The sequence below is a fragment of the Pinus tabuliformis genome, chromosome 1_2 (genome assembly GCF_031772625.1).
Source record: "Pinus tabuliformis cultivar Carrire ecotype Pingquan chromosome 1_2, CPIR1, whole genome shotgun sequence".
In the NCBI taxonomy this organism is placed as follows: domain Eukaryota; kingdom Viridiplantae; phylum Streptophyta; class Pinopsida; order Pinales; family Pinaceae; genus Pinus; species Pinus tabuliformis.
This window is the reverse complement of record NC_142298.1, coordinates 887767609-887785820: the sequence shown is the minus strand read 5'-3', so window position 1 is coordinate 887785820 and position 18212 is coordinate 887767609.

Sequence of the window (18212 nt, the reverse complement as noted above, 5' to 3'; positions counted from 1 at the left end):
CTTAGCTACACCGGACTTCACAAAAACCTTTATTGTGGAATGTGATGCTTCAGGAAATGGAATTGGTGCTGTTCTAATGCAAGATGAAAGACCCATTGCTTTTGAAAGTCGTCCAATCAAGGGAAAGTTTTTAAGCAAAGCTATTTATGAGAAGGAAATGTTGGCAATACTCCATGCACTTAAGAAATGGCGACCCTACCTAATGGGAAGACACTTCAAGGTAAAAACGGATCATGATAGCCTTAAATACTTTTTAGAACAAAGATTATCCTCTGAAGAGCAACAAAAGTGGGTCACAAAGATGTTGGGTTATGACTTTGAAATCATCTACAAAAAAGGGAAGCAAAGTGTGGTGGCAGATGCACTCTCAAGAAAGGATGAGGATGTGGAAGCATTGTTGTGCGCCATTTCTATTATCCAACCAGATTGGATAAATGAAGCAAGGGAGGAATGGAAGAATGACGAAGAAGTTTGGGCACTTATTCGAAAGCTACAACAAGATTCTAGTACGTCTGATACATTTAGCTGGAAAAATGATTCGTTATGGTACAAAGATCGCTTATACCTCTGTAAGAATTCCCAGCTAAAACAATGATTCTTATGGAACTGCACACTTCTCCCTTAGGAGGGCACTCAGGATTTTTAAAAACTTACCACAGGGTTAAGAAGGAATTTTTTTGGGATGGCCTTAAATCAGATATTCAAAAGTTTGTGGCAGAATGTTTGGTTTGCCAACAAAATAAAGTTGAAACAATTAAGACACTAGGTCTATTACAACCTTTATCCATTCCAAGCCAACGTTGGGAGGAGGTTTCAATGGATTTTATCACAGGTTTACCCAAGTCTGAGGGAAAAAGTGTCATCATGGTGGTAGTTGATAGACTTACCAAGTATGCACACTTTTGTTCATTATCACATCCATTTAAAGCCAGTACAGTTTCTACTGCATTTATGGAAACAATTCAAAAGCTACATGGAAACCCAAAGATTATTGTAAGTGACAGAGATCCCATTTTCACTGGAAATTTTTGGACAAAATTATTTTCTTGTCTTGGTACTCAGTTAGCTCATAGCTCATCTTATCATCCTCAATCTGATGGGCAAACTGAGATAGTAAACAAATGTTTGGAAGGATATCTTCGTTGCTTTGTATCTGATAAACAGACACAATGGGTCAAATGGTTGCCTCTGGCTGAATGGTGGTATAACACTTCCTTCCATACAACAACAAAAATGACCCCATTTATGGCACTTTATGGTTATCAACCACCATCCATCACATCATATTTAAGAGAAAATTCTAAGGTTCAGGCAGTGGAACATCACATCGAACATCAACAACAAGTCCTCCAACTCTTAAAGGATAACCTCGTGTTGGCACAAAATAGAATGAAACAACAGGCAGATCAACATCGCAGTGAAAGAAGTTTTGATGTAGGTGATTGGGTATTCCTACGGCTACAACCATATAAGCAAATGTCCCTAAAGCAAGCTAAGAAGGATAATAAATTATCACCAAAGTATTATGGTCCGTACAAGGTGTTGCAAAAGATTGGTACTATGGCATACAAATTGGAGCTTCCTGCAGCTTCTCGATTGCACCCAGTTTTCCATGTTTCATGTTTAAAGAAGGTTATAGGCGACAAGCTCCCAGTTCAAACAATATTGCCAGAACTTGACGAGGAAGGAAAAATTATATTGGAACCGGAAGCAGTCACAGAAACAAGAACTCGACAGCTACGAAATCGATCAATTTCAGAGTATCTTATCATGTGGAAGAACTTATCCGCTGAAGATTCCACATGGGAGGATGAGAATTTTATGCAGAAGTATCCAGAACTACTCAAGCGTTGAGGACAACACTTTTTTGAAGGAGAGGGGCATGTTGGGTCCCTATAATACTATTGATTACCCCATTACTATTGTAGTTATACCCCTTATTTATATTGTTGTGCCCCTATTACCCCCATATTGTTATTTATGTGCCCCATAGAATCCCTCTATTGTTATTTTTGTGGCTTTATATTATTATTGTTAGGTCGGCTGGATTATATTGTGACTCCTTAGACTCCTATATATAGAAATGAGGTTTTGTCATTTGAATCATCAAAGAATTGTTCATTTATGTAATGTAAAGGAGGTTGCCCCCTCGAAGACGTTGAATTCTAAGGCATTGATCTATCTTTTCTATCTTTTCTTGAGCTGGTTTCATAACAGAGTACAATTTGTTCCCAGATTAAAGTTTTGTTGGATTCATCTCTATTTCTAAATTTATAACTTCATACTACATTGAAGAACTATTTATTTTACAACTAGTGCTTCGTTTGAACTTATTTTGAAAATTGCATAAATGATCAATATGAACTATTTATTTAGGTATATAATTGTGTGATTTATATTCATCTAGAGATGAAGCTATAGGAGGAAAATGGCAAGAATTTGGGATTATTTTTTGTAGTTATTTGTCTCCTTTGCAAGTCCGAGTTTGGAGCATGTTAGGTTCCTATACCAATAGGTTTCATTTTTCATGATTGGCTATGGAAGTGCCAAATATGTTCATCCTTGCATGCTGCAATGGTTCCATATTTTGTAAACAAAAGAAGAAAATTAAAAAATGTAAAGAGGGTATGCCCTAAAAGAAAAATCAAAGGGAAAAAAGAGTAAATTTGTCAGAAAGAATAAGAGAAATGAACCCCAAAACCAAAAGACCAGGAAAGTGGCCAGTTAAAATGCCATTGCTATCTTATTTGCAAGTTCACGATGTGAAAATACTGTTGTTTATCACACTTGATGGATAGCCCAATAGTTCAATCTGGACCATGCCATGTTTGAATTTGTTGTTGTAGAATAGACAATGAATATCTGTCCAAATAGTTCAAGTTTGGCAGATGAGTAGATAGGTAGGGAAATTAAGGAGCCAAACTGCTTAATCTGGGCCCTTGGAGGAGATAAGGGTAGACTTAGATGGGTTGGGTTGCATAACAATGAAAGCATGATTAATTCCCCTTTATTCCCGCAAAGATCATTTACTAACATCCCCTCAGGGACCTTGGGATCTGCCCAATAGTCCTACTTCACTTCATTTTATGAGAAGTACTAAGTTAAAATTCTGAGTTTACTTAGTTAAAGGAAGCCACATTTCTTACGTAAAAATCATCATCCTATACTCCTTTCATTCCCCTATGCCTAAGTTTTCATTCTAGAAACTTAGCATTTATCCATGCATTTCATCCCATAAAGCCATATTAACGTTTAACTCTATTATTTTAGCTCCCTCAATCATTTTCCTGCCCCTATTCTACAAAAAAATATATAAAACCCCAAAAAATACTAAATATCCCTACCCCTTGGCACTATAGCCATACAATACAGTTCGGGGAATATTAAGTCCGTTTGGGACTTGTATTAGCCCTTCCGCATCCAAAATACTTGGGGTTAATTTAACATTTGGTTAAATTAATAACCATGCTGACCCCCCCTCACATAAACCATACTTCATTACCCTTCGTGCTTGTATATATTGGGTTTCATTTGATATTTGATTAAACGAATAACCATAACCCTGGCGCCGAACACATAAAACCCACATAACCAAAGTTTATTACCCCCGGCGTGTTAACAAACAATAAAATATTTCGCGGGTCCCGTGCCCAAACTACTCGCCGTCCATCGTCGCCCGTCCGCCGTCCGATCTAGAGCCTTTAATCCAACGGTGGGCAGCAATATCGCATGCCCCGATCTGCCGAAGATTAGCGTCTGGGGGATTGGCGGTTTGCTGCCATACGCCCACCACGCGTCAATCTCCCGGCGTGATCAGAGCCCCCTTCTGAAATACCACCCCGGGCCAAAAGTGGTGTAGGGAAAACCGTAAACCGCCCGCCACCTGCCCGATGACATCAGGTCCCCGTCACCATATGACGTTGCATACACGTTGGCCCACCGTTGCTCTGTGCCATTGCAACATCACCTGCTGACATCACCGCCCTGGCAACATGTCGTCTGCCACATCACCATACACATCACCTGCCATGTCACCCTCCGTACCCACTATGCGCCAAAAATATGTCATGCTGTCGTCATGCCCGAAACGCGCCAAAAGCGCTAAAATGTCCAAAATTCAATAAAAAGTCCTCAAAACGACTATTTTGTTTGTTTTTTATTGTTGCACCTGTGGAGCCGCTTGCATGCGATTTTACGTTCAAATCAGTCACCAACGTGCACAGCCCATCACCCGGTGAATTCGGCTCCATATCTCGACCCTGCAGCTCGAGCTGTACCTGCTAGTTTCCCTCTGCGCCATAAAAACATGTATTTACCCACTGTTGACCCATAAACCCTGTTTTTCCGTAGTTTCTCCATTTGAAATTGATTAAACACCTGCAAATTCACACTAAAATGCACTCCAGCCCCTGAAATTCCACCTGTAAATTCACTAGGTGAGCCTCTGTTCAAGAGCAACTCGAAAAACTTGCCCTCCTCTGCCAATTCCACCATTAAAATACATTTTAAGCTCATTTCCACCGGTAGATTCTCCAAATTGCCCAGGCATTGAGTTCCTTTGTCAAAATTCTCTACAAAATTTCGCTCCTTTGGCTAAAAATCGATTCCATTCCCTCTGCAATTTGCTCACAGAGCTTGCAATCCAGCAAATTCATTTAAAGACCCTGCTGGACTCTGCAAAATTTGCTTTTTTACCATAAACTATACACAGTGAAGGCCAGTTCTATATCTAAGCTCATTCTATAGCTCCTTGACAAAGCTTCAGAGGCAATTTTCACTATTCAGTTGTTACACCAATCCAAATTTCAGATTATAGACATAGAGCATTCAAGATGGCCACTCCAGCAGCCTTGAACATCACTCCTCTCAATGCACCTCATAAAGAACTTGAAGCATTACCTCTGGCTGATAGGGATTACTTAATTCAAGATTTGGTTGGTGACAGAAACCACTTGCAGACCTTCTGTCAGCTGAGGAACAGTTACTTGAACAATAGTGACATTTATGGCATTTGGGAATCAAACTTGTCTATCTACTTCCTCCCTTCTGTCAATATTTTCCTTGAAATTATTTGCCTCTGCTGTGAAAACTATGACCCATATCAAAGAGCAGTCAAGTCTCTATCTGGGAGCATCCTCTTTCAGATAACTCCTGACTCCATTAACCAAATGCTAAACTTCAAGCAGACTCAGCTTCTGGTCCCTCTCTCTATGAAATTCCTGCTTGATGAAGGTCCTAAACTTTCCAGCTTTGAGATAGCCCGAATTACCAAAGTATTCATGAGAGCAGATTGCCAGCCAACAGGGCCACCTCCTTTTCTCTATGTGTGCTTCAATGAAGTGGGCAAGTTACTAGTTGATATGTTATCATATGTACTAGGTTTCAAAACAAGTGAGCACATTGATGAAACTATACTAGTCATGTTGTCTGCATTTAGCCCAGGACAACCCCCTGCTGTCAAGTACAATTATGCCAAATTAATTTCCAACAAAATACATGACCAACTGTTGAAGCTAGATAGGGAGGGGGTCTTCAAATATTCATCCTATATCTATCATTTGTTCATGTATTATCAGCCAGACTACTTCCAATGCCCCATCAAAAGATTGGAATCTAAAGGAGAAAAGAGGTCTGTGATTTTCTGGACCTCAGTATTTCATGAAGTCGAGAACTCCCCCTACACTTACTGTGAGTTTATTGACCTATTTGTCTATCTAGTCTCTTGTCTCCTGAGGAGAACTCCTCTTGCTCGGTTATCCTATGACATGCAGAAAATATTACAGCTTTCAAAGAACTACAAAATAGGTGACTGGTACTTTTACCAGAATCACACTGTCATTAGGATATATGGCTGTGAGCTCTGTCCCTACAGGCTGCCAAGATATGTACCAATGAGACTGTTTGCCTTGGAGTATTACAGACAACTCATCAGTTCAGATTTAACTCATTTCACAGTGCCAAGAAAAAGGCTCGCCTGAAATTCAAAGACCAACTAGGCCCCTTTGTCATGAACAAGAAAGAAGGTTGACAAGATGCTGATCTAATATTGGGGGAGAAACTCAAGTTGAAAAGGAGTTTTTGGTGGGTCCCTTATGACCCAGATGGCTTTATTAATGCCAGAAAAATAAAATATAGGCTGTCAGCCTATGAGCATTGTAAAATCCCACAGATTGAACAATTTGCCAACCAAGATGAGTGGGTGGTAGGGACACTAGTTGAGGAATTCACCCAAGAAGAAATTATGGAGCAAAATGTAAAAGATTTGGAAAAGACTCTTGACTCGGATTCTTTTGAGCAGGTAATATTCAAACTACCACAACAAGTTGGAGAAGGCACATCAACCACTGTAGCATCACAAGCTTCCCAAGAAAGATCTACACCAGCAACATGTACAACAAAGGGAAAGGAGGTAATGGATGCAGAACAGGAAACAGTGACAGAACAACCTACCACCTCAAAGGAGCAGAGTCAAGGGTAGGCCCCTCCATAGAAAACTGAGGCACTACAGGTGCCAGCTTTACAGACTCCTCTTAATGAAGAAAGAGGTAAAAAGAGGGATATGGAAGAGACCACACCTCCAAGGGGGTCAATACAGCAACCAGAAGCCAAAAGACAGAGAGTTTATCCTCAAGTTGAGGAGGAAATAAGTGAAGAAGTCATAGAAAGTCCGAGGAGGGAGAGAGAAACTAGCCAACAAACACCTACTATCTCATTTCAGCAAGAGTGAGAGAGGCAGCATGGTATGGAGGTGTCTTCCTCAAGGCAACAAAGCAAGCAACCACCTGGCATTAAAGGAACTTTCATGGAAAACAAGGCCCAAAATGAGTTGTTAAGAGTACAACTGTATGATCAATTCCTCAAGACAACACCCTCCAAATAGAAGAGATTAATGGCAGCTTATGACTTTAAGGAGGAAAAGATGATTCTGAGTCATTTCAAGCCTAAGATACCACAGCCCCAGACAGCTGCAGATTATATAAAGACAAGCTTAGAGGTCCTCTCCAAGGACATACATCCGATGTGCCAAATAGAGCTGCACAAGCAAACAGGTGAGATGGTCTATGCCACCCTAGCAGACAAGGCCATGCTGCCCCATCAACTGAAGGAATCATTGAAAAACAAAAACACTCAATTGGATTTGGAAAGAATGTCTTCCTCTGCCAAAGATAATAGAATAAAGACATTGGAGGAAATCATTGTGGAACTAGGACATGATCCTAAGAAGGATGTTAAAGCCATCCAGGCCCTCATAAAGAAAAAAGAGGAAGATATTGCTGCACTGAGAAAGCAATTGAGGCTGCTTGCAACTATGCACCCTCAAATTGTAGAACTTGTACAAGAAAAGGAGGGAGAAGATACCATGGATCTGCTAATGAAGATGAACCAAAGAATAATTCAGATGGAGGAAGAATTGGAGAGAGCATTACAAGGCAAGCAGGGAGAGTCGACCTCCCAGCCACCTCAAACAGCTCCAACTGTTGCCACTGTTCCTCCCACACAAGCTGCATCTATCCCTCCTATTATCCCAACATCCATAACGGCTACATCAACTACAGATGCTACAGCAGCAGCAACAACAACAGCACCAGAATCTAGCATGAGCATGGAAGAGATGATGAAAGCAGTCAAAGAGCTAGAAGTTCAGGTGACAGAGGTGAAAGAGGCCAAAGAAAAGTTGGCCAAGCTGGAGGCAAGCTATGACAAGTCCAAGATGACAGTGGCTGAGAAACAAAGAGAAATAAAAGCCTTGGACAACAAAATAAAGGCCTTAGAAAAGGAGCTTACTTTAGACAAAACTCTAGCTGAAATCAAGAAGATTTTGTGGGCCAAAATTGGCCAATCAATCACTGACCAATGGAGATCGATTTAGGACATACATGAACAAATAGAATTGATAGGCCTAGCTCAATTTGAAACTAAAAGGGATAGAGTAGCATTGGGAAATATGCCTGAGCAGGCCAATAAAATGATTCACTTCCTAAACACTCATACCAAAGAGGAGTTGGCAGCGTTAGACATCAGTAGCAGGACAGATACTATTTTGACAGCGAAAAAGGTGCTGACCCTAAGAAATTTTGTGCAAACTCTAGAAACAATGTGCCAGGAAATGCAGGGAGAAATAGATGATTTCAAGCTAAAGCTTGCAGCATTGTAGAGTGGAGGGTTGCCCAGCCTATTAACCAACGCTGGAAGACTGCTGACCCGTGATCAGTATACTACGAGGATGAATAACTATGTTTCAAATCAGATTACAACATCCTCAAGTACGTCAGAGGAAATAGGGCCTCCCTCTGGACAGACTCTTTATGACAAGCTAGAAAATCTGTTCTACATTGAACATGAGATAAATCACCGATTTGAGGTTCAACCCATCTTTTATAGATACACTGAAGCTGATGAAACACTCATAAAGATACAAAGACATCAGCTGCCTACAGAGGATTGGTGGCAGGCAATGCTGGAGATTTTACCAAGGTAATTTCGGTCCTTTTCCCTCTTTTGATCAGCTTCAGATTTTTAACCAGCTACAGGTCAGCAAATTTGGATACACGGGCCACCAGTTAAAGGGTAAAAACAACAGAAAGAAAGGGTCAAAATATGACTGCAGCTCATTAATAAAACACCAAGTATGGATGCCAAGGCTAGGATAGCAAAGCAATGACACAGCAAAGCACCAAGACATCAAACACAAGAACCACATATTAAAGACGTAGCTCCAGCCGTCTCATTCAGTCTAGAAAGTCAAATATCTCTCACAAATTGGACAGCTAGCACACCAAAAATTACTACAGCATTTATTTCTTTCATTTACTTCTTTTTGAAGAGTTGGTGAAGAAAGTTATTGCATGAAGACTTATCTACAAGATATTTTGTATAGCATTTTCGTATAAATACCTCCCCATAGAATGTATTTGGGGTTGGTGATTTTCTCTATAGACTACGCTGTAATTTTTTAGACTCTCTAATACAAATGGCTGTTGAAGTTCATGCTTTCTGCACCGTCTGAATGTGCAAATGATGTTTTGGGACCTGCTGCAAAATTCCTGTTTCATTCAATGGAACAATAAGTTATTCTAAACTGTGTTTTATGTTTTCTGTGTTTGCAAATTTCATGCATGTTCCATAATCTTGGTAACAGAGAAGAAAGAATAGCCCAGGATTTGTTTAAATGCACCCTGTGTTCAATCTTTGCTATTAATCATGTTTTCTTTAGAATTAGTCATGAATATGAATTCTTAACTGCTCATGTTTACACTAATTCCTTCATTTTGAATAATATTTAGGAATTCATAATTGCTCCTGAATAATATTCATGCACTTTCCCTCTACCAGAAGAATGGAAGATTCTCGATTGCCTTTCATTCCCTGACTTCATTCCATCAATTTCAGATTTCAAAATTGTTCCAGGACTGTTTATCCTTCTCTGTAGCATTACCATTTACCCAAGAGACACTTTCAGCAGTACACATACATTGACTCCATTGCCCAATAGTATAGACTATTTTGCACTTGCATCCCAGCTCTACCTGAAATCACCATCCAAAAAACTTAAAACAAAACTCTGTGCATCATAACTAGCCTAAAATACACCAAAACAAAGCTAAATTACAAAGAGAGACCCCTCTCTGGTTGCAGGCAGGCTAGGACCTGCAGCTAAAATATTGGTTAGTGGTTACCTCGGCCGTATTCCCTTCAGGAGGCAGGAAACAACCTGAGTGATAACATCATTGGCGACTCCACTGGGGAAGAACATGGTTATTTGCAACTGTTGTCTATTTTCTAAAGCTACAGATGGAGCCTGAAGTTAGCTAGGTAGCCTTTGAAACTGTCTTTGCTCTGCATTTACAGGAGTAAATAAAAGCTACTTTAGTCAATCTTCAGTATAGTTTTAGGCTATAAAAAATTGTTCCAAAGATTTGATCAGTTTCCTCTGTTTCAACATATTCAAAGGAAAGCCCAAAGCCTCCTATATTTCAAAGAAACTCTTGTAGAAATATTGTGAAAAACTGTGATCTTAAAACATTCCCAGAAAATACTAAAAACAAACTTAGAAGCTGGCTCCAAAGAAGAAAACCCGGTACACCAGGTCAAACCCTGACCCAGATCCTCCAGCTATTTTTGAAAATCCCAATTTAATTTCTAAGACCCTTAGGAAACAAGAAGAACAAGAAAAATCTGCTGATTCAAACCTTCAAACAGTTAAGCAGAACTATATCCCAACTCCTTCTAAAGCATCAACCCGTCCTCACATTATTGTTGTTTCTCCTAGTTCTTCATCCACCTCTCAAAGCACCTTCTCCACACCTCCATCCACTGCACATACTTCTACTCCAGTCCCTGCTGTTATAGCTATCCCACTTCTTCTTGTTGTCCCATTTATCCTTGTAAATATGGCAAACCGTTATGATCCTCTTTAGTTGCCTGGAAATCCAGGGGCTATGCCTCAGGATTATCATAGCAAAATCACATATTTTGATGGTACTGGCTCCTACACAGCCCAGCAACACAGTAAGAAAATGCAAGATTATTTTGATAACTATGAAATAGATGATGATGATGTGAGAATGACGATTTTTGTCCAAAGTCTAACTGGTGATGTAAGGATTTGGTTTAGATCACTTGCTACAAACTCAATAGCTAATTCAGAAGCTCTTTATCAATCCTTCCTAAATAGATGGCAAAAGAAGAAAGACCCTCTACACATTTTAACAGAATATGACAATTTGAAAAGAGGCCCACAAGAAACTGTCCAAGACTATTGTGCTAGGTTCAACAATGTTTATAATGCTATTCCTAAAAACCTTATACCTCCACCTGATTTAGCTTTGATCAAATTCCCTAATGGATTTGATTCTGACATGGCATACCAACTGAGGGAGAGAGCCCCTCCAAGCTTAGCAGACATGCTGAATATAGCTGTTAGTGTGGGGGAAAATCTAATTGCTAAACGAAATTGGGCAAGAGCTGAAAGAAGAACAGCTTTCAAAGAAGAACCTTTATCATTTGAACAAAAACTTGATGCAATCATCAAAGGTATGGATAGACTGGGGGATAGGGTGGAAACCATTGAAAGAAAATCATCATGGGAAGGTCAACCAAGTAACACTCCAAGAAACCCAAACTTTAGAAAAAATCAAAATCCAAATGTTGGAAGGGCTAGCCCTGACCAGAACATCAGACCTCCATTTCAAGAGAACTATGCCGAAGCCTCAACATCTAGTGAGCCAATAGAGAACACCAAAATCAACCTAATGGGATTAAACAGTGAGCAACAAATTTTTCTAACACAAGATGACCAAGAAGCTCACAATTTCAATCAATTTCAAACCAAATCCGGAGAGTCATTTGATTTTAGGGAAGGCTATGATGCAGCAATCTATGAGGTTCATAAACAGTACAAGCTAAGAAGTAGAACCATAGATGTTCCTGAACTAGCCAAGCTGAAGGATACCAAGCAGCCAAAGAAAACAAAAGATAAAGCTGTCCTGACAGAACCCTCTGCTAAAACAGATCCACACCCAAAGGAAGTCACTCTGGAAGATATATCAGACTTACAGCCTTCAAAGAGCCAGTCATTCACACCCCATTCTTCAAAAGAAAATTTGAATTACCCTCTCGAAAATAATTTCAAATCAGATGTACCTCAAAACAACACTCATAATCAAGAGAAGACCACTGAAAATCTAGCTGAAAAGGAAAATATTGTTGTACACAACACAAAAATACAGATAGAAAAAACTTTTAACTTAGAAACAGAAATAGGCAAGCTGAAAATCGTTGTTCCTCTCTCTGAACTAGCTAAACATGAAGTGTACAGACAACAAATCAATAGGTCACTGCAGATACCAGAGAATAGGGATGCAGTCAATGTTCTTGATGATCAACCAGAGTTAATTTTCGGTCCTGAAGTCAATGGTAAAATAGTAGATGGAGGGGTTCCTCCATTCTATGTGAGCTTAAACATTCATGACAAAGTGCTGCATAATGCAATGTTTGATTTAGGAGCTTCCCATAACCTAATGCCTAAATCTGTGATGGAAAGACTGGACCTAGACATCACAAGGCCCTATAAAGACTTGTTCTCATTTGATTCTAGCCAGGTCAGGTGTCTAGGCCTAATCAAAGATATTTGTGTATCCTTGGTCCAATACCCAGCCAAGAAAATCTTGATGGATGTGGTAGTAGCTGATATTCCACCTAAGTATGGTATGCTTTTGTCCAGATCTTGGGGTGAAAAACTCCAAGGATCTTTGCAACTAGACATGTCCTATGCCACTATTTCAGTCTTTGGACAACCAAAGAGATTATACCGAGAAACACTAACGAAATATGTGGTTAGCAGTCAAGAAAAACCCCAAAACTTCCCCATCTATTCTATGCATCCCGATATGGATTCATTCATTTTATATAATGATGGGATGTGTCCCAAAACTGATGTCGAATTCCTAGAAACAGCACAAACACAAAGCATAGATGAACAATCTAGTGCCCAAGATCAAAAAACTGTTGATATGATTGATGCAACAAAGGCAAATGACATATCATATGACATACAAGAGCCAAATCTTCCCACTGAACAAGCTTCTAAAACTCTTAAGACAAGTCATAACCAAGAAATCTTACGGTACTTGGAGTTTGAAGGCTTTGTGAAGAAATTAGGAGCAGGGGCAGGGGTTTGGATACACAACATACAAAGTGACCATGCTGAAGGTCATGCATATAGGTTAAGTTTCAAATGCACAAACAATATGGCCGAGTATGAAGCCCTGTTGTTAGGAATCAAACTGATTAGAGATCTTGGGGCAGCCAAGGTTTCAATTCTAGGGGATTCAGATCTGATCGTACAATAGATGAAGGGAAATTTTGTCACAAATGATCTTAGGTTAAGAGCTTACAGAGGGGCAACTATTGAAATTCTTAAAACGTTCTCAGAATCTCAACTCACCAAAATTCCTAGAAGGCACAATTTACATGCACATAGCTTGGCAACATTTGCTAGCACTTGCAAGCTACCATTTGAACCCAACCACCATTTTACTTCTAAAATCAAACAAAGACCTGCTATCCCAGATAATGTCAAAAATTGGCAAGTCTTTGAGAACGATACACAGATAAACAACTTCCTGACTTTGAAAGAGGAATTCTCCAGCATAAACATTGATACAAGCACCATGGATGATCAACAACAGATAGACAAAATTGAGCAAAGTATTTCAGCTGAAACAACAAATTTAATGTTTGCACCCAACCACTTTTTATGACAAGAATTTACAAGAGCTAAATCAAACAGATTTTGATGAAATAGTTGAGGCAGAAGCTGAAGTAATAGAACTAAAGGATAATTTTCTGCCCATGGGCTTAACTCCTTTAGAGGACATATTTGACTCAAATGACATCCCTAGAAAGCCAAAAATGCAACCTCTCAATGCAGAAATTGAGGACTGTAACATTGGAACCACAGAAAATCCCAAAATGGTAAAACTATCAAAAATATTGCCTGCTAATCAAAAGTTAAAATACATTGACTTGTTTAAGGAGTTACAAGATGTCTTTGCCTGGAGTTATGAGGACCTCAAATCCTATGATACTTCGGTCATCCAACATACTATACCCTTGAAAGAGAATCAAAAACCCTTTAAGCAAAAGCTTAGAAGGGTGAATCCTGTCCTCCTTCCGCTGATTGAAAAGGAAGTTAAACGAATGTATGAAGTTGGAATCATTGCACCTATCAGATTCTCAGAATGGATTTCAAATATAGTACCTACTAGGAAGAAAACGGGAGAGATAAGACTGTGTGTTGACTTGAGAAATTTGAATAAAGTCTCTCTTAAAGACCATTACCCCTTACCAAAAATGGATCATATCCTACAAAGGGTAGTGGGAGCTTCTAGGATATCATTGCTAGATGGATTTTCAGGATTCAATCAAATTTTAGTCCACCTAGATTATCAAGACAAAACTGCGTTCACAACACCTTGGGGAACCTTCAAATATGTCAAAATGCCTTTTGGACTCAAAAATGCAGAGACCACTTTTCAAAGAGCAATGGATATAGTCTTTGCCAAAGAGATCCATGATTTCTTAGTCATATACCTTGATGACCTCACTACTTTTTCAAAATCAGACCAAGAACATTTAGAGCATTTAAGGCAAGTGTTCCTAATTTGCAGAAAATATGGCATACCATTGAACCCAAAGAAATCATTGTTTGGCCTAGAAGAAGGCAAGCTCCTAGGACATATAATCTCAAAAGGTGGCAACATAATTGACCCGGACAAAATTCAAGCTATCCTTCAAGTGCCTCATCCAAAAAACATTAAAGAACTGCAAGCTTTTTTAGGAAAGATTAATTTCCTAAGAAGGTTCATTCCTAATTTGGCTGAGCTAATTAGACTGTTGAATAATATGTTGAAGAAAGATTCCAAAGTCAAATGGACAATGGAAGCTAAAAAAGCCTTCGAGGACATCAAAGCAGCCCTAAAAAAAACACCAGTCCTCACAAGTCCCAAGTTTCATAGAGATTTCATCATCTTTTCCTTTGCATCTGAGCATACTATTGCTGTTGTCCTATTACAAAAAGATGACCAAGGGTGTGAGAAGCCCATTTCTTTCTTTAGAAAAGCCCTTAGAGATGCTCCCTTAAAATATCAGATCATGGAAAAACAAGCTTATGCCCTTGTAAAAGTCATCAAGGATTTCAGAGTTTATATCTTATACTCTCATGTGATAGCCTATGTTCCAAATGTTGTGGTTGAGGACATTCTAATTCAAGAAGGAATTGAAGGTAAAAAGGGCAAACGGATAGCCAACATATTAGAGTATGACATTGAAATCAAGCCTACAAAACTCATAAAAGGACAAGGATTAGCCAAACTGATGACTGAAACCAATTTTCAAGCCCTTGACATCAATGAACTGGATAACAAACAAGAGATGGCGACTCCACAGATCAATCAAGCCTTCTTACATTCGCCTTGGTATGCTGAAATATGTTTTGTATTATTAAACCTGCAAGCTCCTCCAGGGTTGTCCAGGACTAAAAAGAGATTCTTAAAAATGAAAGCATCCAAGTTTTGTATTATAGACAATGTCTTATTTTGGAAAAATCATGAAGGTATTTTGCTTAATTGCCTAACATTGGATGAAACTAATAAAGTACTCAAGGAATTTCATGCAGGTGACTGTGGAGGACACTTATATTGGAAATCAACAGTTGATAAAACCCTAAGGGTTGGATTTTATTGGCCCTCCTTGTTTTCTGATGTAAAAAAGTTTGTAGTTACATGCCATAAATGCCAAATTTTTGAAGGCAAGAAAATGCTGCTCCCTTTGCCTCTTAAACCTATTTCAACTGAAAGATCGTTTCAAAAATGGGGTTTAGACTTCATTGGTGAAATTCACCATTCCTCCTCTGGCCAACACAGGTGGATTTTGACTGCCACAGACTATTTTACCAAATGGATAGAAGCCATCCCTTGTAGACAAGCCAATGACTCAATCATCATGCAATTCCTAGAAACCAACATCTTGTCTAGATTTGGCTGTCTAGAACACATTATTACAGACAATGTTGCTGCATTCAAATCCAAAAGAATGATCAACTTTTGCCATAAATACCACATTACCTTGGGCCACTCCACAACCTACTATCCTCAAGGTAATGGCCTAGCTGAGTCATCTAACAAAAGCCTCATCAAAATAATCAAAAAGGTCTTGGAGGAGAATAAAAAGAATTGGCATAAAAAACTTGTGAATGCACTATGGGCAGATAGATTGACCACCAAAAGATCTATTGGTACAAGTCCATATGAATTGGTTTATGGAATGGAAGCAAGATTCCCTTCATATTTGGGAATCCCTGTGATCAAGTTGCTGCAAGAAATACAAGCAGAGCCTAATGATATTCAGAGAAGGATCAATCAAACTACTCACTTGCAGCAGACAAGAGAGGAAGTATATCAGAGAACTCAGGTTTTACAAGAGAAGCTGAACAGGATGTTTGATAAAAGAACAAAAGCTGAAGATTTCTTCATAGGAAACAAAGTGCTGAAGTGGGACTCTAGGAGGGAAGATAAAGGGAAACATGGGAAATTTGATTTTCTTTGGAAAGGACCATTTACTATTCATGTTGTACAAGGTAACAACACCTATTTTTTGAAGAGTTTGGATGGCACAGATACTGAGGAAGGCCCAGTCAATGGGCGAATGCTCAACCATTACTTTGATTCCCTTTGATCAACACAACACAACTGTATATTGTACATAAATAGTTGTATTTCCATCAGTTTTCATTTACAACAATTAGATAAGGAACAAGATGCAGCAGATTTAAAAAAAAAAAAGTCAAGGAATTACACCACTTTGGGTGTATATTTTGAATTTACCACAAGAGATCAAGAAGAAGAATTCGGAAGTATAAAGATGCTGATAAGCACTCAGAAAAACTAGCAAAGACAGAGTTGTGATTTTGAACAGATCAGCTCATAAGGATTGCATACAGGGTACAAAGGTTCAGATCATTGGTTTCCAGGAGAAGGGAGTGTTGAATTACAGCAACCAACTGCGAATAAGGCCATCTGACCTGCTGTTCTTGGCTTTTCACCAGGAAAAGCCATCCCCAAGTGGAGCCACTGTTAGGTTCCTATACCAATAGGTTTGATTTTTCATGATTGACTATGGAAGTGCCAAATATGGTCATCCTTGCATGCTGCAATGGTTCCATATTTTGTAAACAAAAGAAGAAAATTAAAAAATGTAAAGAGGGTATGCCCTAAAAGAAAAATCAAAGGGAAAAAAGAGTAAATTGGTCAGAAAGAATAATAGAAATGAACTCCAAAACCAAAAGACCAGGAAAGTGGACAGTTAAAATGCCACTGCTATCTTATTTTCAAGTTCACGATGTTAAAATATAGTTGTTTATCACACTTGATGGGTGGCCCAATAGTTCAATCTAGACCATGCCATGTTTGAATTTGCTGTTGTAGAATAGAGAATAAATATCTGTCCAAACAGTTCAAGTTTGGTAGATGAGTAGATAGGTAGGGAAATTAAGGAGCCCAACTGCTTAATCTGTGCCCTTGGAGGAGATAAGGGTAGACTTAGATAGGAGGGTAGTCAAAAGAAAAGAGGACAATTAGGGTTTGCTAGTCCAAATGCACCCAATCTAAAGGAAGAAAAAATGCTAGGTGTATTAGGCTAGGTAGGCAGTTTGAGGTTGCAGAAGCAGGTGGGTGCTCACTATTTGTCTTGTCAAAAAAGACTCATCTCATCAATAAACATTGGTACCATGGCAGTTGTTGGGTTGCATAACAATGGAAGCATGACTAATTCCCCTTTATTCCCCCAGAGATCATTTACTAACATCCCCTTAGGGACCTTGGGATCTGCCCAATAGTCCTACTTCACTTCATTTTATCAGAAGTACTAAGTTAAAATTCTGAGTTTACTTAGTTAAAAGAATCCACATTTCTTACGTAAAAATCATCATCCTATACTCCTTTCATTCCCCTATGCCTAAGTTTTCATTCTAGAAACTTAGCATTTATCCATGCATTTCATCCCATAAAGCCATATTAACATTTAACTCTATTATTTTAGCTCCCTCAATCATTTTCCTACCCCTATTCTACAATAAACTATATAAAACACCAAAAAATACTAAATATCCCTACCCCTTGGCACTATAGCCATACAATACAGTTCGGGGAATATTAAGTCCATTTGGGACTTGTATTAGCCCTTCCACATCCAAAATACTTGTGGTTAATTTAACATTTGGTTAAATTAATAACCATGCTGACCCCCCCTCACATAAACCATACTTCATTACCCTCCGTGCTTGTATATATTGGGTTTCGTTTGATATTTGATTAAACGAATAACCATAAACCCGATGCCGAACACATAAAACCCATATAACCAAAGTTTATTACCCCCATCATGTTAACAAACAATAAAATATTTTGCGGGTCCCGCGCCCAAACTGCTCACCGCCCATCATCACCCGTCCGCCGTCTGATCTAGAGCCTTTAATCCAACGGTGGGTGGCAATATCGCATGCCCCGACTTGCCGAAGATTAGCGTCCAGGGGATTGGCGGTATTGCTGCCGTACCCCCGCCACGCGTCAATCTCCTGGCGTGATCGGAGCCCCCCTCTACAATACCACCCCGGGCCAAAAGCGGTGCGGGGAAAACCGGAAACCGCCCGCCAC